This window comes from Pan troglodytes, chromosome 4 (genome assembly GCF_028858775.2).
Source record: "Pan troglodytes isolate AG18354 chromosome 4, NHGRI_mPanTro3-v2.0_pri, whole genome shotgun sequence".
Lineage (NCBI taxonomy): Eukaryota > Metazoa > Chordata > Mammalia > Primates > Hominidae > Pan > Pan troglodytes.
Window position 1 is genome coordinate 34134912 of NC_072402.2, and position 21288 is coordinate 34156199.

Genomic DNA, 21288 nt, shown 5'->3' on the forward strand with positions numbered 1-21288 from the left:
AACACTTGCTGCAAGTCCAGCACTGGCTGAAACTGCTCAGCAGAATCACCTGGGGAGTTAATAAATAGTTCCTGAGACTTGGCCCCACCCAGATCTACCCCATTAGAATCCCTAGGGCAGGTGAACAGTAGTGTGTTTTAAAAAATTTCTCCCAGCAATTCTGATGCAAAGCCAAGTTAGGCAGCCACTATTGAATGGTGCATATATATATATATATATATATATAATATATATATATATATTATATATATAAAAACATCTTTGCCCTGAGCTGTTTTCAGAAAGAGAGCCACTTGAGCAAAGGAACGGAGCTAGAAATAAAATCACTTACTTGGTGAATGTTGCTAAAATCAACAGAACAGGAGGCAGTAAAAGAAAAGCTGGACAGGTAAGGCGGGGCCAGTAGGTTGGGTCGATTAACTTTTGAACGAGAAAAGAACACTCTGAAAAAATTTTTTTGGGACACAATTTTTTCTGTGATGTCCAGAATAGCCTAGAAGAAACAACTAGAGGCAGAGACACCAAGAAGAGCCGAACACAGTAATCCAAGCATAGGATTATGGCAGATGGCTGAGGTGACAACCGAAGGGATGGAGAAAAGTGGATGAAACTGAGTGACAGTTTTTGAAACTGCCACATGGCTTATCACGTGTGTCACTAGTGAGAAAGGAGAAAAGCACAGAGAGAGAGAAGGAAATAAGGCAGGACAGACGGAAAGTAGATGAGAGAATCATAATGGAACTTGCATGGTAAGAAAAGAGAGTCACATCCAGAAATGTAAACTGCCACTGTGTGTATAGAACTTACAGTATAAAGTATTTTAAATTGCCCTGAAAGCTGCCATTTTATAGATGGAAAACAAGAAAATGACAATATCCCAAAATGTCAAGTCAAAGTGGCAACTTATTTTTCAAGTAACACTTGGGGTTTATTATTGGTATTATTTAAAAAGTAAACAGTATGCTTACAATCTTGGTACTATTTTATTTTTAAATTATTAGTATAAGTTATTATTGATGGACATATTACCTTTTAAATTAAAAAAACTACAGCTTCCTCTCAGTTCCCCTATCCATTTCTTTGTCTAGGTGTCTCTGCTCATGTCCATGCTTTGGCCACAAGTCAATTATGATAACAAGGGTGAAAAGGGAATAAGAAGCCTCTTGCCAGGGCCTCCTGCCAGGGACAGATGCACTTGCTCTCTGGTGCTTCTTGTGCACAAAGGATGCTTAAGCTTTCAACAGAAAGCTTGAAAGAAAACAAGGGTGCATACATGTGTGCAGGCTGTGCACTGCCCAGCTCTGGAGGGCTGTTCACCTCCGTGGATTTGTGTAGTTAATTTCTGGCAGACGGAAATCAAGTTTCTTGAGGAAAGGGTGCCTTTTTCTGATTTGCACTAAGGCACTGTATGGGCTAGCAACAATGCTGAAGGAAATCCTCTGTTTTCAGTGATTCTTAAACCATGGTCTTGGGATTAACTGTGTTAGCATGCTTTGGGAGCTGTCTCAAAAATATAGAGTTCTGGATCTCAGGATATGGAGGCAGATCTTGGACTCTGCATATTTAATAAACTTTCACCAGGCAATTCTTATATTCTATTTAAACATAATTTTTCAATTACTTGGGAGATGGCTTCATCTTCCCTCAACCAAGCATAAAGGCATAAAGAAGTATATATATTTTAAACCATTTTACTATAAAAAAAAGCAGCACCCCAATTCCTAAATGACTTTTCATTTTAGAATAAAAGTGTCGGAATAAAAATGCAGATGTAGAGGGTAAGAAGTGAGGTTACAACTTCCATGCCAGAGATACAAAGAGATGCCTCAACATTATGTAGGAAATGCCACACTAGGTCACCTGTTTGATCTGCCCAACCCAGAATGTCAGATTAATCCATCTCCATGATCTCAAGAGTCTATACCAGGAGTATTTTCCAAACTCCCCTAATGTGCCCATTATGGACCATTGATCAGTGTTTGCAAACTCTTATCAAGCATATTTATATTTTCAGTCTGCACAATCCATGAAATAAAACAGTTCTTGTTTATTACCTAATGGGTAAATTGTCATCTACCTTTCCGTGTTCTGAAAGGAGCTTTGTTGAGCATCAAATGGCACTTTGAGCAGCCTCACCAAGGGGTCTGTTGGACAAAGGGTGCTTACCCCAGCCTTCACATTGCTTCTTGATTCATAGGCTGCAGTCTGAGTCCCTTTCAGGATGAAGAGCTCTAATCTTTTCAGTTGGTTCTCATAACGAAAACTGCCATGCCTTTTAGTCACCTTAGATGTCCTTGCAAGAATCAGTTTTTGTTTTGTTTTGTTGTCTTTTGTTTGTTTTGTTGTTGTTGTTGTTTTTTACCCAGGTTGTCTTTTTTAAGGTTTGGTGGCCTGAAATACACACAGTTGTCCATATATATTCCTGTACATCATGACATTGCTTTCTTAGCTTGTTGAACAATCATTTGAGACTTCAAAAGCAATCCCAGATATTAAAAACTCAGATATTGAAGTTTTATGAAAGTGGAAAATTATGTATTTTTATGCAGGTAGGGGAGCCAAGATGAATTAAATAACATTAGCCAGCTGTTTTCCCTTGGGTACCATCACCTTCCATCTTATCTAGATGTACCCTCAGCTGCCTGGCATCCATCCAAGTCCCCAGTTTGACCAGGAACTGTCCAAGGCAGGAAATTGCACTGTAGGGACCTAATGAAAAAACAGTGCATAGCAAAGCATCATCTGTACAGTCATGACACTGCTTCTTCCATATGCCTCATGATTACTTATGAGATTCACACCTGACCTCCATGAGCATTCATCCTGTGGCATGCGGGTATTGATATTGGTACATTCTGCTTTTGAAAAAAAGTGACTTAGAGCCCAGTGTGAAAAGCCCCAAAGCCAGGTGTTTCTAAGCCTTGGTTTACAGTGCAGTATCGATTTAGGTGATGTATTACTCAGGGTTTTGTAGAAGAACAAAACAAATAGTATGATTCAAATGCTAACCTCTTCTGGAAACACCCTCTAGACACATCCAGAAATAATGTTTTACCAGCTCTCTGGGCATCCCTTAGCCCAGTTAAGTTTATACATAAAATTCCCCATCACAGGTGCCATTCATGCTGAAGGTCATGCGTGCCTGACAGTGTCCACACAAGCCAGCTGAGACAGAGGAATGCTCCTGGAATCCCTCATCACCCCAGTGTCTGAATCTCCTCCCTCCCTCTCCCTTCCACTTTTGCTTACACACTGTTCTCATTAGAGATATTGGGTCTTCTAACTGTCTTCTCCTTGAATAAAGCCTCTGGTTCCTTACTTAGTTTCCCCTTTAAGACCCCCATCTGTGATGCCTTGGCAGACCTTTTTATTTAAACACCCACGGGGGGCCCCACTGCCTGCCCAGGCTGCTGCCACCCGAACAAACAAACCCTAAAGTGGAAAAACACACTACCCCAGTCCATATCACAGACCCCATTTCTTTTGAGTTTCTTTGCTCCAGGATGTAACAACTGGATGCTCAAAGCAGGGAATTCAGAAAATTAATCTAATGGAGGTGGAGAGGGATGTAATTAGAGACAAGGAGACATGAAAGGAAGCAAATGCACCAGGCAATGAATTAAGGTAATGGCAGTGGGAATGGGTAGGGACAAACGTAAGGCACATTTTAAAGGAAGACCCAGGGATGAGTCCTCATGCCACATAAGCAGCATCTTTCATGATTAGACCCCAGCTCTGTCACTGCCTGAGATTTCAGTAAGTTTTACCATTTTCTCATCTGTTCCTGTACCAATCCCTTGCCTCATTATCTTCATATACCTCTTCTTCACGCCTTGGATTTGACCCTGACGCTGTGGCTCTGGTTCTGACCTCTGACTTTCTCTGTCACTACAGTTCGCCTTGTCCCCTTGACTATGATGCTTGTCTCACCCAGCCAAGCATCTGTTCCCGGACCCCAGCCGCAGCTCAGGTGACTTTAACTAGCATTCTCTCTAGGTTTGTACTGGCTTCAAAAACAGAATGAAACTGGAAAAGAGGATGTCAAACTATTGCTGTTTGCTGATGATATGATCGTATTCATAGAAAACCCTAAAGACTCATCCAAAAAGCTCCTAGATCTAATAAACTAATTCAGTGAAGTCTCAATTTACAAAAATCAATGTACACAAATCAGTAACACTGCTATATACCAACAATGACCATGCTTAGAATCAAATAAAGAACTCAATCCCTTGTACAACAGCTGCAGAAAAAAATTAAGTACCTAGGAATATACGTAACCATGGAAGTGAAAGACATCCAGAAGGAAAACTACATAACACTGCTGAAAGAAATCACAGATGACACAAACAAATGGAAACACATCCCATACTCAGGGATGGGAAGAATCAATATTGTGAAAATGACCATACTGCCAAAAGCAATCTATAGATTCAATACAATTCCCATCAAAATACCACCATCATTTTTCACAGAACTAGAGAAAACAATCCTAAAATTCATATGGAACCAAAAAAGAGCCCGCACAGCCAAAGCAATATTAAGCAAAAAGAACAAAGGGGCCAGGCGTGGTGGCTCACCCCTGTAATCCCAGCACTTTGGGAGGCCAAGGTGGGTGGATCACCTGGGCTCAGGAGTTCGAGAGTAGCCTGGCCAACATGGCAAAACCCAGTCTCAACTAAAAGTACAAAAATTAGCCAGACATGGTGGCAGGCGCCTGTAATCCCAGCTCCTCAGGAGGCTGAGGCAGGAGAATCGCTTGAACTTGGGAGGCGGAGGTTGCAGTGAGCCGATATCACGCCACTGTACTCCAGCCTGGGCAACAAGAGTGAGACTCCATCTCAAAAACAAAAACAAAAACAAAACAAGGGCCAGGCGCGGTGGCTCACGCCTGTAATCCCAGCACTTTGGGAGGCCGAGGTGAGCGGATCACGAGGTCAGGAGATCGAGACCATCCTGGTTAACATGATGAAACCCCGTCTCTACTAAAAATACAAAAAAATTAGCCGGGCGTGATGGTGGGCACCTGTAGTCCCAGCTACTGGGGAGGCTGAGGCAGGAGAATGGCGTGAATCTGGGAGGCGGAGCTTGCAGTGAGCCGAGATCGTGCCATGGCACTCCAGCCTGGGTGACGGAGAAAGACTCCGTCTCAAAAAAAAAAACAAAAACAAACAAAAAAACAAAAAAAGAACAAATGTGGAGGCATCACATTACTGGACTTCAAATTATATTACAAGGCTATAGTTACCAAAACAGCATGGTACTGGTATAAAAATAGGCACTTAGAGCAATGAAACGGAATAGAGATCCAATAGAAATAAAGCCAAATACTCATTGCCAATTGATCTTTGACAAAGCATACAAAAACGTAAATTGGGGAAAGGACACCCTATTTAATAAATGGTGCTGGGAAAACTGGCAAGTCACATGTAGAAGAATGAAACTGGATCCCCATTTCTCACCTTATAAAAAATCAACTTAAGATGGATTAAAGACTTAAATCTAAGACCTGAAACAATAAAAATTCTAGAAGATAACATTGGAAAGGTCTTTTGGACATTGGCCTAGGCAGATAATTCATGGCTAAGACCCCAAAGCAAATGCAACAAAAACAAAAATAAGTAAATGGGATTTAATTTAAAAAGCCACACAGCAAAAGCAATAATCAGCAGAGTAAACAGACAATGCACAGAGTGGGAGAAAATATACACAAACTATGCATCTGACAAATAACTAGTATCCATAATCTACAAACAACTCAAACAAATCAGCAAGAAAAAGACAAATAATTCCATCAAAAATTGACCAAAAGATATGTACAGAAATTTCTCAAAAGAAGATATACAAACAGCCAACAAACGTGAAAAAATGTTCAACATCACTAATCAGGATGTTGCAAATCAAAACCACGATGAGATACCACTTTACTCTTGCAAGAATGGCTATAATTAAAAAGTCAAAAAACAATAGCTGTTGGTATGGATGTGGTGAAAAGGGAAACTGTTACACTGCTGGTGGGAATATAAATGAGTACAACCTCTATGGAAAACAGTATGCAGTATGGAGATTCCTTAAAAGAACTAAAAGTAGACCTACTATTCAATCCAGCAATCCCACTACTGGGTATCTACCCAAAAGAAAAGAAGTCATTATATGAAAAGATACATGCACACATGTGTTTATAGCAGAACAATTTGCAATTGCAAAGATAAAAACCAACCTAAGTGCCCATTGGCTAAGTAGATAAATAAAATGTGATATATATACACACACACACACACATATATATGTGTGTATATATGTGTGTATATATATATACACACACACACACACACACACCATGGAATACTACTCAGTCATAAAAAGGAACAAAATAATGTCTTTTGCAGCAATTTGAATGGAGCTGGAGGCTGCTATTCTAAGTGAAGTAACTCAGGAATGAAAAATGAAATACTGTATGTTCTCACTTATAAGTGGGAGCTAAGCTACAAGGACACAAAGACATACAGAGTGATATAATGAACTTTAGGAGGTGGAGGTTGGGAGGGGGAGTGAGGGATAAAAGACTACATATTGGGTACAGTGTACACTACTCAGGTGATGGGTGCGCTAAAATCTCAGAATTCACAACTATAGAATTCATCCATGTAACCAAAAACCACTTGTACTCCAAAAGCTATTGAAATAAAATAATAATAATGAATTTGAACTTTTAAAAAAAATAGACCTCGATTGCCTCACATTGTTCAAGCATGAGTGATAAGACATTAGGAGGGAGGATATCATCCTGGGGTTCAGGATTAGGGGGATGGAGTTTTCTATATGGAAATAAGAAAAAGCCACTAGTCTGAGAGGTAAGGTAAGGCAATCACTTTTCACACAAATTAGAGGGTATTAACAGGACATCCAAATGTCTGTCTAACATGAAGTCTGACACATTGGATAGAAAGTCAGGAGGGAGGTCAGGACCAGAGTCAGAGTGGACAGACACACAGGCTGTGTATTGCGTAACTCTAGGGGGTGGCATTCACATAGACTAGAATGTAAAAGGCACCCCCTGGAGTTGTACAAAGCTGTAATCCTGGTCAGGGCAGGGAAATATCACAGGGAGGAAATAAATGAAGCCAAGATGTAATAAATCTGAGAGCAAACCAGAAGAGCACAGGGTTAGGACCACACTTTGGGAAAAATGTAAGGAGGCAGAAGAGAAACTCTATTATCAAAAGACATATGAAGTAGTATCATAAGTTAAGTAGGATTTCAAGGAGGAAAAAATCAATAACCTCAAATGCTACAGTAGGGTCAAGGAAGAGAGAACCTAGAAAATAATTTAAAGGAATGTGGTGCAAAGAAGACTGACCCAGAAGAGAGTAATCAGGTCCTGAGTCTTGGTGTGACCACTCGTTGGGCAAGGCACCTTACTTTGGGGAAGCTTTTTCTCATCTGTGGCAGTGATAAGAATTGTTATGGAGACAATAATCATCTTTTATGGACTGTTTCTATATGCCAGGCACTGCTATAAGCACTGTACAATTAACTCATTTATTCCCCCAATAACTTCATTATAGAATTCCAATATTATCCCCATTTTACAGGTAAGGAAACCGAAGCACAGAGACCTGTGAAGGACAGTCTAAAGTGATACAGTCAGTAAATGGCAGTGCCAGAATCTGTCCCAAGAGGTGGCTTGCCTGGTGTAGAAGGACCTGCTAGCTTCATCATTTTAATATCTACAAACTAGAAGGTTGCTAGTGACCTTCCAAGGATATGTTTTGAGTAGAGGGTGAGAAAGAAAAAAAAATGATGATAATGAAAGAAAGGAAGTTGGTCGGTAAAAAGGTGAGAAAAAGGATCAGGAGCATTAAAAGCAACAGGGTCAAATAATGATTGTTTCAAGAAAGATGACAACTGTGTATATTGTTGCTTGAGGGGAAGGAGGCAGTGAAGAGGAAGAAATTAAAGATGCCAGAGACTGGGGGAAATTGACAGAGCAGAATTCCAGAGAAGACAGGCTAGCCTTGAAAAGGGAAATAACACCAAAAATGTCACAGAGGGACTGGGTTTAGAGGCAGAGGGTAGGGAAATGGGAAAATTCATGTCTGAGGTCCTTGCTTTTAGGAAATAATAATTTAAAATGCAATAAGTTCAAAGTGGATGGACACAGGCACCACTGGAATTTTTTTCATATTTTTATTATATTATAGAAGTACCATGTAGTACCACCATGTTGGCCAAGCTGGTCTTGAACTCCTGACCTCAAGTGATCCACACCTCAGCCTCCCAAAGTGCTGGGATTACAGGCGCGAGCCACCACGCCCGGCCCCATTTTTTAAAAAATATATTTTATGAATAAAATAGCACTGAATATATTTGCACATAAAACCTATTCTATATTTGGGATCACCTTCAAAAACTAGAGCCCTCAAATATATAACTACCAAGTCAATTACCGAGTATAATTGCTGAATACCTCCAAGGCTTTTGACACTTCATATATTATTTTCATTTTTTACCTGCAGTGAATAAGAATAACATTTTCCTATGCCTTTGACAGAATGGATCATTTACAAACAAACAAAGAAACAAAGGAAAAACTTTGTTAATTTGACAGATGAAAAACCAGTATCTCATTATGTGACATTTCTTTCCTTACTAGTGATTCTGAATAAGTTTGCATATATTTGTTAATTATTTCTTCTACTTTGTAAAATGTTTATCTTTGTCCCTATCTTTTGGGATCATAGTGTTTTTCAATTTTACCAATTGTAGGAGTTATTTATATAATAAGGATATTAATATGCTCCCATTTTAAATTTCCTAACTAATGTACTTTACTTTCATTTATTAGATTTATAAAGTTTATTAACAAAAATAGCTTTTCCTATTATTATAAAAGTAGTCCATATTCTGAGTCTGGTTCTTCAATTCCTTTTAATTGAACCAATGCCCCCGTTTGTTTCCATTCAGTTTCCTTCTAGCTTATGTTGGTCAGAGTTAGTATCTGTGGGTTACATCAAAGAACTCTGATAAACCCAGCAATAATCAATTAAAGAGTGCAATAAAAAGAAGCTGATATATGTTAGCCATCAGAACCATCAAGTATCTGGGAATAAACTTACAAGCAAGCATGGTAGACCTTTAGGAAGAAAACTATAAATATTTGCTGAGGCCATAGGAAAAAAACCTGAATGGAAGAGGAACATAATATTTTCCTAGTGAGAAAAACTGAGTGGTATGAAGATGTTAATATTCCCCCAAATAATTGTATAAATTCAATCCCAATACAATGGGATTATTTCTGATATGACAAGTTGGTTCAGATCTATAAAAAAATAATATGTAAGAACAACCAGAAACTGAAAAGTACAACCTAATGTAAAGCAATGACTGGTACAGAACCTTGTATTTGCTGAGAATAGACAAGTAGAGTGGAAGTGTCTGAAGACAAACCTGAATAAATATGGTGAAAATATGATAATGGTGGTATTTCAGATTGGTGGGGAAAGGAATCGGTTGTTCAATAATTTGTGTTTTGGAATCATTGCCTCATGATTCACAAGCTGCACACTCTGCTAGCTGCAACCTGACCTTGCTGGCTGCTCTTTTTCTGCCTCATTTATTTGCTTCTCTTTCTCCAACTAAGTGCACCAGAACTTGAACATGGGCCTTATTCTTTTCTACATCGACTTCATCTAGGACTCTGGCTTTAATACCAACTTTACTAGTGGGTCTTAAATTTCTCTCTCCCGTCCTTATCTAACTCCTAAAGTCTAGCTTCATACATTCAACTGCCTACTTGACATTCTATTTGGGATATCTAAAATTTAACATTTCTAGAATATAGCAAGTAATTCTTCTTCCACTACCACCCCTCACCACCAAACACATACACTCATCCGAGATTAGTAGCCTCTTTAAAATTTTCTATCTTAGTAAATAACTGTCTACCAAGGTCCTCTATCCAAAAACCTGTCATCTCTTAGTAATTTCTCTATTTCCTTCAACCTCCAACGTTCATTCTACCAGTGTGTCCATGGAAAAGAGAATAAGTGTGTGGTTAAGAACATGAGCCCTCGAATCAAACTATCTGGGTTCAGATACTGGCTCTACCATTTACCAACTCTGTAATCTCAGGCAAGTTACTTACATTTGATCAAGTTGTCTCATCTGTAAAACAAAGGCAATGCTATTTTCTAATTCATAGGGTAACAGGGAGAATTAGTGTGTTGTTAAGAGATGGGAACAATAGTCGATACATATTATGTGTTCAATAAATGTCAGATATTATTTTTGTTTCCAATATATATCTCAAATCTGTCCAATTCTCTCCATATTCATATGTACCTCCATAGTTCAACTCACCATCTTCCTTTCTAACTGATCTCTCCACTTTCTCTATTGCTGCGCTACTATTCATTCTTCAGACAGTAGTCAAAGGGATTCTTTAAAAGTGTAACTTGGATTGGATACTACTATAGTTTGGATATTTAGCCTTTCAAACCTCATGTTGAAACGTGATCTCTAATGTTAGAGGAGGTGCTTAATGGGAGGTGTTTGGGTCATGGGGGTGGATCCTTCATGAATAGATTAGTGCCCTCCCCAGGGAGTGGGGCTAAGTGAGTTCTTGCTGTATTCATTCCCACAGAAGTTCCTCTGAAAGCTGGTTGTTAAAAAGAGCCTGGCACCTTCCCTCTCTCTCCTGCCTCCTCTCTTGTCTTATGATATCTACCCAAGCCAGCTCCCCTTTGCCTTCCACCATGAGTGGAAGGAGTTTGAGGCCTATACCAGATGCAGATGCCTGTGCCATGCTTCCTGTGTAGCCTGTAGAACTGTGAGCCAAATAAACCTCTCTTCTTTATAAATTACCCAGCCTCAAGTATTCCTTTATAGCAACACGAACAGACTAAGACAGATGCTCTCCTGCTTAATAACTTCCTCTGTCCTCTTTAGCATGGGCTGGAAGTCCCTGCATGAACTGGCCCTACCCAACTCTCTGACCTCATCTGGTAATATTCTCCTGCTAACTAACTTCACTCCTCCCATAGTGGCTTTATTCTGTTGCTTGAATATACCAACATTGCTCCAGCTCAGAGCCTTTGCTTATGCTCACCCCTCTGCCTAGAACACTCTTTTCTTGGCTCTTCATATGGCTGAATCCTCATTATCATGGACTCAACCTCAATGTGCCACTTTAGAGGGGCTTTCACTGGTTATCATATCTAACAAAACGTTTCTTATTCGCCATAATATCATCCTATTTTATTTTCTTCATAACACTTCTAGCTCTCTAAAATTACGTTGTTTGTTTAATTTTTTGTTGAATGTCTCCTCTGTGTAAGCTATAGGAAAACGGGGACCTTGTCTAATTTTTTTAAATACAGTGTTGTATTTACAGTACTTAAAAAGATGCTGAGCACTCAGCAGGTGTTTCATTATTTTACTGAATGAATTTTAATAAATTGGTGAGTTATTGAATGAATTCAGAAATGCAGGTAATTGGATCTCCACCATATAGCTTAGATAAAGGTAAATTGTCAATTAACTCGCTAAACATAAAAGAAAAGCAATGATCATATTAAATAAAAATATGGGCAAATAGTTTCATGGTTTGGTAGAAGGAAAGTTCCTTCTCCACAAGAAAAAATACTTTGAAGACATAGGGAAAAATGCTAACCACTTTGCTTACCTAAAACTGGAAAAATTTGTACAGCCAAAGATACAGTGAACAAAGTTAAATGGACAGACAGACCAAAATAAAGTATCTAAAAAATAAAAGGGCTTATAAATGTAGGTGCAAAAATCCTCAACAACATATCAGTAAAGCAAATCCAGCAACATATAAAAATGATTATACATCACGACCAAGTGAAATTTACCTAAGAATAAAAGGTGAGTTTAACATATGAAAATCATTCAACAAAATACACCATATGAATAGAGAATAAATGACAAAAACTACATCAACTCAATAGACACAGAAAAAGCATTTGACAAAATTCCAAATCCATTCACGACTTAAAAAAAACTTAACAAACTTGGAATAGAAGAAAATTTCCTCAGTCCGACAAAGGCCATCTACAAAAAACCCACAGCAAAGAACATACTGTATGGTGAAATACTAAACACCTTTCCCCTAACTGGGAATAAAGCAAGAACGTCTGCTCTCATCTCTTCTATTCAACATAAGATTGGAAGTTTTAGCCAGTGAAGGAAAGTGAAAAAATAAAAATAAAAGTCATTCCAATTGAAAAGGAAGAAGTAAAACTATCTCTATTTGCAGATGAAATGGGATACAGAAAATCCCAAGGAATACACTAAAAGACTAATAAATAAGTTCAGCAAGGTTGCAGAATACAAGATCAATTATACAACAATCAATTTCATGTCTATACATTAGCAATGAATAATCCAAAAATAAAATTGACAGCTGGGTGCGGTGACTCACGCCTGTAATCCCAGCACTGTGGGAGGTTGAGGCAAGTGGATCATTTGTGGTCAGGAATTCGAGAGCACCTGGCCAACATGGTGAAACCCTGTCTCTACTAAAAATACAAAACAATGATCTGGGTGTGGTGGCCTGCGCCTGTAGTCCCAGCTACTCAGGAAGCTGAGGCAGAAGAATCGCTTGAACGCGGGAGGCGGAAGTTGCCGTGAGCCAAGATCACGCCGCTGCACTCCAGCCTGGGTGTCGGAGTGAAGCTGTGTCTCAAAATAAATATTTCATTTAAAAATATTTAAATAAATATTTAATTCATAAAAAATATTTAATTTTTGATGTAAAATTATATATATATATTTATTTATTTAAAAAATAAATAAAATAAAATTGCCCTAGGCAACCAATATCTACTTTCTGCCTTTATGGATTTGCCTATTCCAGACATTTCATATAAATGAAGCTATTATATATGTGGTCTTTTGTGACTTTGACTTGGTATGTTTTCAAGATTTTTCCAAGACATAGCATGAATCAGTTCTTCATTCCATTTTTTGCTGAATAATACTACCTTGTATGAATGTAATATTTATTCATTGCATGAATTGTATCTACCTATTCATCAGCTGATAGACATTTGGGTTGTTTCCACTTTTTCACCATTATGAATATTGCTGCTATGAACATTCATGTATAAATTTTTGTGTGGACACACATTTTCAATTCTTTTGTGTTTATACCTAGGAATGAAATTTCTGGGTCATATGGTAATTCTATGCCTAACTTTGTGAAGAACTGCTGAACTGTCTTCCAAAGTGGACACACCATTTTACATTTCCACCAGCAGTGTATGAAGATTCCAATTTCTCCACACCCTTATCAATACTTAATATCTATAAATTTTTAAAATTACAACCATCCTAGTTAGTGTGTGAAGTGGTGTCTTACTGTGGTTTTGATTGCATTTCCTGATGGTCAATGATGTTGAACATCTTTTTAGGTGTTTGTTGGTCATTTGCATACCTTCTTTGGATAAATATCTATTCAGATTATTGGCCAGTTGTCTTTTTGTCTTTTTGTTAGGTTATCTTTTTGTTGTTTTAAGAGTTCTTTATATATTCTTTTTTTTTTTTTTTTTTTTGGTGCTAAAACCTGGGATCGAATATATATTTTTATCAGAGAGTTGATTTGTTAATGTTTTCTCCCATTCTGTGGGTCATCTTTTCACTTTCTTGATGATGTCTTTTGAAGGACAAGAATTTTTATTTTTATTAAGTTTAATTTATCTACATTTTCTTTGGTCACTTGTGCTTCTTGACATATCTAAAAAGCCACTGCCTAATCCAAGGCCACAGAAATTTGCTCCTAGTTTTTCTTCTAAGACTTTTATAGTTTTAGCTCTTACATTTGGGTCTATAATCCATTTTGAGTTAATTTTTGTACATGGTATAAGATAGGGGCCATTCTTTTGCATGTGAATATCCAGTTCTACAAACACCTTCTGTTGAAAAGACTATCCGTTCCCCACTGAAGTGTCTTCGCACCTTTGTCGAAAAGATACCTCTCCTTTGACAAATCTGATACTTTGCTCTAATAAGAAGAGGTACAATGACAATAGACATGCTTTGGCCTCTTGGCAATTTTCTGACATGATGTTGAACAGTTGTCACAGGTGTCATTGATAGTTGTAGATGGCTTTCCTATAGAGAAACTGCCAATCTTACAACTCATCTAACTGAAATGAGATTTTAAATGAGACTCTGTCTCAGTTTCAATGGGGGCTCCAGGGCAATAGGTGCCTTTGTATAAATTAGCAAACAAGTACCTCTGCTGGGCAGATGAATTACAATAAAGTGCCTCTTCTGGCCCCATGTGCTGCTAGGGGAGCAAGGGCTGGAATTCAGCATTCCTTCATCGCCTTACCCTGGCATCTTTATATAGGGTACACACTGCATAATCATTTGCAGTGGTCCTGGTTTCCATCTTCAGCGACATTCCAAAGTGAGTTATGAGGCCATCTAAGCAGGACTTACAAAAGAGTTGGTAAAAACTACACAACTCTACTCTAAGAAAAGGTTGGAGAGGCAAGATAGAGGATATCCTTGGAGAGAGTTGTGCTGAGAGCCTAACTGCCTTAAAGGAGGTAGGGTGGGGGACACTTCTTCTCTACCTCAAATGTGAGAAGGTCTCTTTGGGAACCATTTCCAGAAAGTATCTTACATGTTCTTTATAATATGATAAGGGGGCTGGAGTCTGACACAGACCTGAAAAAATATATAATGGCTCAAACCACTTATAGTCACAGAGTAGAGGGGACATCAGGTCAGTGTTCTGTGGACCAGACTGAGCCATGAAGGAGCAAGTCAGGCTGGAGCTGTCCAAGATGCTGCCTCATCTGAAAGGGTGAGGAGACCTCAGCATAGAGAGGTAAAAGTTTTCCGCTAGATACTCAGGTGCTACCAAAGGAATCAGAAAAGACCAGCTGGAGAAGATACATTTCTATTTTTCAAAGGACCTTTTGTGTGAGAGATCTCCAATGATGTGGGAATCTAAAAAAAAAAAAAAAAAAAAAAAAAGGAGAAGAAGAAAGAAAGAAGAGAAAAGGGAAAAAGAAAGAAAGAAATATATAAACATGCCCATGTAGACATGCTCATGACAGAAAAAATCAGACTTAAACTCCACCTCATCTGAAGAGTGCCAGCACCAGTCTCACCCACCTTCTGACTCTACATGGGTTAGAAGTCACTTCCCTGCAGAGAGTGGCAGGGAAGAGAAGGCAGGGTAAAGAGAGAAGCAGCCAACTTCTCTCCACTTCCCACTGCATGCCCAAGCAGGAAGAGACACTTTAACTTAAAATCTATGTTTCAAGTTTTAACTATTACATAGACCTAAACAATTACTGGCCTAAGTCTCTTTTTATAATTAGGTGTCCACAGTATATTTTGTTAGCTAAGAATCTATATCTAGATCTATATCTACCTGTGTGTGTATGTGTGTATATACAGTTGACCCTTGAACAACGCAGTCAAAAGTCCATATAACTTTTGACTCCCTGAAAACTTAACTACTAATAGCCTACTGTTGACCAAAAGCCTTACGGATGACATAAACAGTCCATTAATATATATTTTGTATCGGTAATATATTGTGTATTCTTACAACAAAGTAAGCTAGAAAAAAGAAAATGATATTCAGAAAATCACAAGGCAGAGAAAATACGCTTATTATTCATTAAGTGAAAGTGGATCATCATAAAGGTCTTCATTCTTATTGTCTTCATGTTGAGTAGGCTGAGGGGCAAGAGGAAGAGGAGGGGTTGGATTTGCTGTGTCAGGGGTGCCAGAGGAAAAAGAAAATCCACATACATGTGGACCCACACGGCTTAAACCTGTGTTGTTCAAGGGTCAGCTGTGTGTGTGTGTGTGTGTGTGTACATATATATACACATATATACACATATATGATAGCCTATGCCCAAAGGCAGTTGAAAAACTAGTTTCACAGAATGCGTTTGAACAGGCAGTGTGTGTGGTATGTGGTATGGAGGGGGAGTATGGTAAGTGGTGGTGATGGGGAAGTGAAATTGTATTTGTTTGCACTCTCACAGTGCCACTTATTCAATGTTTCCATTCCTGAGCTATCAAAATCAATAAAATACAGTATGAAAGGGAGCCAGGTCTCTTTAAATTAGATAATGCCACTTCAAGAATCTTTGTAAAAATAACTTTGATTCAATTCTAGTAATACTTTAAGTAGTCCCCTAAAGAAACAACTGTACTGTAATTTGAGCATTGATAACTCTAATGCAATTTAAGCATGGCTTCACTTCTGTCTTAATACCATCTCAATCCATAGCATCCTTCTCTATATTGTTTTAAAGATCTTGTTGTTTAGGGTTCTTTGAGTTCAGTTTTAAGAAGTCAACACTTAATGAAATTAACGCAGCATTGGAATATATTTTCAAAGAATTCTCCACATAGTTGGAAGCCATCCTATATAATTCCATCATACTTGATTATAACACGAAGAGAAACAAAAAAGTTAATCATGACATAGAGACAACTTCATGTCAAATAATGCCCATGAATGAGCCAATTCAGCAAACTGAATTTACTTAGCTTATTTGAACATCCATAAAGGAGACTTAGCAACAACAGTATTTCCATATGCCAGGTGAAACCCTCAGAGGGAATAGGCCTCAGTTTAATAATGAAAGAGAAAGGAAAGGGCTGATAATTATTCTGTCTAAACAGTGTTTTGCGGCCTAACATTGATTGTGTCTTGAAATCTCCTTTGGGAATGGAGTAGGCAGCCTTTCCTTTGCTTTCACAAACCTCATGCAAATTATTTAAACATTTTTGCAATTATTTTCCTGAAATTGAGTTTTGGCCCAATGCCTAGAAACACTGAAAAGTGACATCACACTGCACCCAGAGATGCGGGTTCCAAAAAATTCTCTGGGGATCCGTACCACAGTCTTGGAGGTCGATTTCCATATCATTGTGTAAACATGTGAGTCTATTGGTTCTTCTGCTTTTAGAGAGGCTCAGATAAGGACACCTCAAGTAAGCAAATGTTTAGGCAATTTAATTCTAGTTATCTTGCTATAACTCGACTGTATGTGCAATTTTTAAAAGGTCCTTTCTAACTGTCTGTGTAAAAAATGTTTCTGTTGGCACTTTCTTAAATCCTTGATGTGTCTATGACCCCCCCTTCTTAATGTTAATCACAGAAAGAAACCTGCTCCCCTTTTTCTATATCCTAGACCTTATATCTGGTTATTCATGAGGATAATTTTATAATTGATGCAGATGACTGGCCTAAAAATGATGACCCTCTTTTGTACTATTACTTCATGCTGAGGACAAAGAGAATACAGGAAAATTACTCCTTGGCCCAGGAAGTTTATTAAAATGCTAAATGAAGGTCTGGCGGCAGCTCAAAGAACTTTAAATAACCTTGTGGTGGAAAACCTCCAAAACCTCTTTTTACCATCAGCTTAAACTAGGCTGGCTGTGACAAAGAGTAAGAAAATAAGTAGTTTCAAGAGTGCAAAAACACATCTATTTTTAAAAGGTAGGTCCATCCAATGGTTGTGGGCAAATGTGGTGCAGCCTCCTGAGGGATGATGACGATCATTTATGGTAACGTGGGTCTGCTGGGTTCACAGCCTGTCCTCTGCAGACGCCACACGTCTGGCATGGACGTAGTTATGCAGAAGGAAGAGTAATGACACTGTGGCCGACGTAGTAGTCTCTCTTTTTCGTCAATGCAAACGTTCTGTGGCTAAAATTCCATGGCATTAAAACATAAAGTTACATGAAGTAGAATGACAATTTCTATTCCAGTTAATTCCATTGTGCCTGAGGGCTATAACTCAATGTGTGGTGTTTGCTCTATGTGGGTTCGCTGGATCCTTCTGCATTCAACAAGTTGCAGATGATCTAAAAGACGAGTCTCCAGGGCAAAGGAGTTGAGCCGTGGTTTTTATAAATGGTTGCTGGGATATTGGAAAACTCTTATGTTGAAGAAATCCACAGGGGTCAGAACACTATATACAAACCGAACAAGAGAAGCTGACCTTTTCATGGCATCCCAGAGAGAACAAAAGAGGTAGCTTTCCACTGCCTCCGAGAAGCCAAGACAGGGAGGAGGACAGCTTTCTGCAGCACCGTCAGGTAGAGCTCCTCGAGCCCACTCTGCACCTGCACGCATTGTTTCCAGCCTGCCTTCCTGACACACAGATGCATTACCTTGGTGAACATAGCTTTTCTCCCATGGCCTTGTTTCCTCCAGCCCCAGAAGCTGTCCGCACTGGGGTATCCTTCAGAAGGATCCTTCCTTCTGAAGCTGTACTGTCAAACCCTTCCCACAATTGAATTTCCCAGGCCAAACCTCAGTCAGGAACAACTTTTTAAAAACTGAGCCTGAAATCCAATATCACACTCCTGGGCAGCTAGCAGAGTGTGTCCCTTAATTCCAATACCCAGACTTGCAAAACCTGCTTTCACCAATCTTTTAACTGCAGCCCTGCTATATCTCTTGTCCTTGTCTTGGTAATTCATTTATTATACGAGTTCATCTAAAACTAATGCCCAACTTGTTCTTATATTTTAGTCCCTAGGCTGCTCTTAAACCTCAGGCCAAAAGCTGGAACTCTCAATCCTGAATGTCCACAGTGCTGGATTCTTCCTGAGTCATCATGCGCCAAGGCTGACAGCCTCTACTGCACTGCAACCTGGTCAGATATTGAGTTCCTTTGCTGTTGGACTGAACTCCCTTTCAGCTCCTGCAGCTGGGTTCGTGCCCCCACTGCCTGCCCCAGTCTAGTAGGCAGAGATAGCACCTGAGCCTGCCCTTCTAGGCTGTCCTGCCTCACTCAGATTAACTAGGCCATCTTAGGCAGTGCCCCAAGAAATGACGGCTTGAGCTCAAGAGGTGGTGGCCTCCTCCCTGTTGAGCACTAACTGAAGCTGGAAAAAGAATTCACAAATGCCTATGCTGAGATTGCTGCTTCTACCATTGTAACTCCTATGATTTTCAAGCCTTATTTAGGACAATTGATATGACATATGCTATTTACTGATCAAGTTGAGACTCTTATTACGCAGTTATCAAAAATCTTAATTTTGAAAAATACTTTATGTTTTAGGAAAATAGTCATGATTTAACGTTTGAGGGGAAAGCAGGATGCAGAGCTATATAAAGCTGGATGAGCTCACTGTGGCAAACATCATGTGGGATTTGGCTGCTCAGCATCTAAACTCCCTTCCCAGGTTTGAAGAATTTCCACCACGTGATTTCTTCATGCACAGTGAAGGCCCCTCACCTTTAGAGAGGCAAGAAATTAAGAGTCTTTCTCTCACTGCTCCTTTACAGCTGGGGCAGGCATGGAGCCTGGACTTGATCAGATGCCCAGACTCACCTGGACTTGGAATTAAGAATCAGTGACCCACAGAAGAAAGGGTAGTGGAAACCACATCCCATCAGGGAGAGCAATGATGTCTCCAAAGCAGGAGGGATGGCAGAGCCAGTATCAGTGTCTAGGCCAGCAGTGGCAAAGGTGCAGGCTTCAAAGGTCTTCATCACGGCAGCATGGGAGCCACGCCAGAATCATTCCACGGCACATGCTCCAGCCTCTAGCCATGGCTTATCAACCTCCCATTTGTCACTCCTACAGCCACTCTTTTTCAGCACCGGTTCCCCAGGCTTTCCTGTGAATTTCTGAGCTACCAAATACCTTCAATAAATTCCTTTCTACTTAAAGGAGTGACAGCTCATTATGTTGCTTGCAATTAAGATTCCTGACTTAATATACCAATGTTATTTAAAATGCTAAGAGAAAAGAACTTTTTTTTTAAGAGACAGATTTTTGCTCTGTCACTCAGGCTGGAGTGTAGTGGCACAATCATAACTCACTGCAGCCTCAAACTCCTGGGCTCAAGCTACCTTTCCACGTCAGCCTTCCAAATAGCTGGGACTACACGCACGCGCCACCATGCCCAACTAATTTTAAAATATTTTTGTAGAGACAGGGTCTCTCTTTGTTGCCCAGGCTGGTCTCAAACTCCTGGCCTCAAGCAATCCTCCCACCTTGGCCTCCCAAAGCACTGAGATTATGGGTATGAGCCACTGCACCTAGTCTACATAAATGTTAATAATGATTATCTTGGCCAGGTGCAGTGACTCACACCTGTAATCCCAGCACTTTGGGAGGCTGAGGCGGGCAGATCACCTAAGGTCAGCAGTTTTGAGACCAGCCAGGCCAACGTGGTGAAACTCCAGCTCTACTAAAAATACAAAAGTTAGCCAGACGTGCCTGTGATCCTAGCTTCTTGGGAGGCTGAGGCAGGAGGATCGCTTGAGTCGGAAGGTGGAGGTTACAGTGACCCGAGATCGCACCACTATACTCCAGCCTGGGTGGCAGAGTGAGACTCTGTCTCAAAAAAATAAATAAATAAATAAAAATCATTATCATATTTAGGTGTGGAAAGATTTTATTGGTATATTAAGTCAGTAGATCATTTTAATTTTCTTTTTTCTTATGTGTATCTTCTAAAAATTTTAGTAAAATGATATTACCTTAGTAGTCAGAAAAAAAAGTGAGTTTTAAAATTTGAGATTTCTTTACATCCCTATGTCCTTAATTGTTGGAAAATAATAAACTTGATTACTCAAATAGAATCCCTTTTTGCTTCTATCAGAAGAAGGTATCCGACAACTTTAACTCTGACCTGGGTGAATCATAGGAATTGGAGTAAGAGAAATGCCATTATATTTTGTCAAAACAAACAAACAAAAAACCCTGAGACTAATTCTTTTGCCTTCTTTCTTTTTTCTTTTTCTTTTTCTTTTTTTTTTTGAGATGGATTCTTTCCTGCTCTGTCGCCCAGGCTGGAATGCAGTGGCGCATCTCCACTCACTGCAGCCCTTGCTTCCTGGGCTCAAGCAATTCTCCTGCCTTAGCCTCCTGAGTGGCTGGAATTACAGGCATGTGCATGTGCCACCAAACCTGGCTATTTTTTGCATTTTTAGTAGAGATGGGGTTTCACCATGTAGGCCAGGCTGGTTCAAACTCCTGACCTCAGGTGATCCACCCGCCTTGGCCTCCCAGAGTGCTGGCATTACAGATATGAGCCACTTTGCCTGGCCCTGAGACTAATTGTTACTTCTCAATCCTAATATACACATATTTCAAATTTGTTTTAGAACTTGATAGTCCTTTGAAAGTTGGTCTGAGAAAAAATGGACTATGTTTAGGGAACTTTAACATAATCCAGAGAAATGAGGAATGTCATCTTAGCATTGATGTTTATAAAAGTGTATATAAGCAGAGGAATGCCACCCCTAGT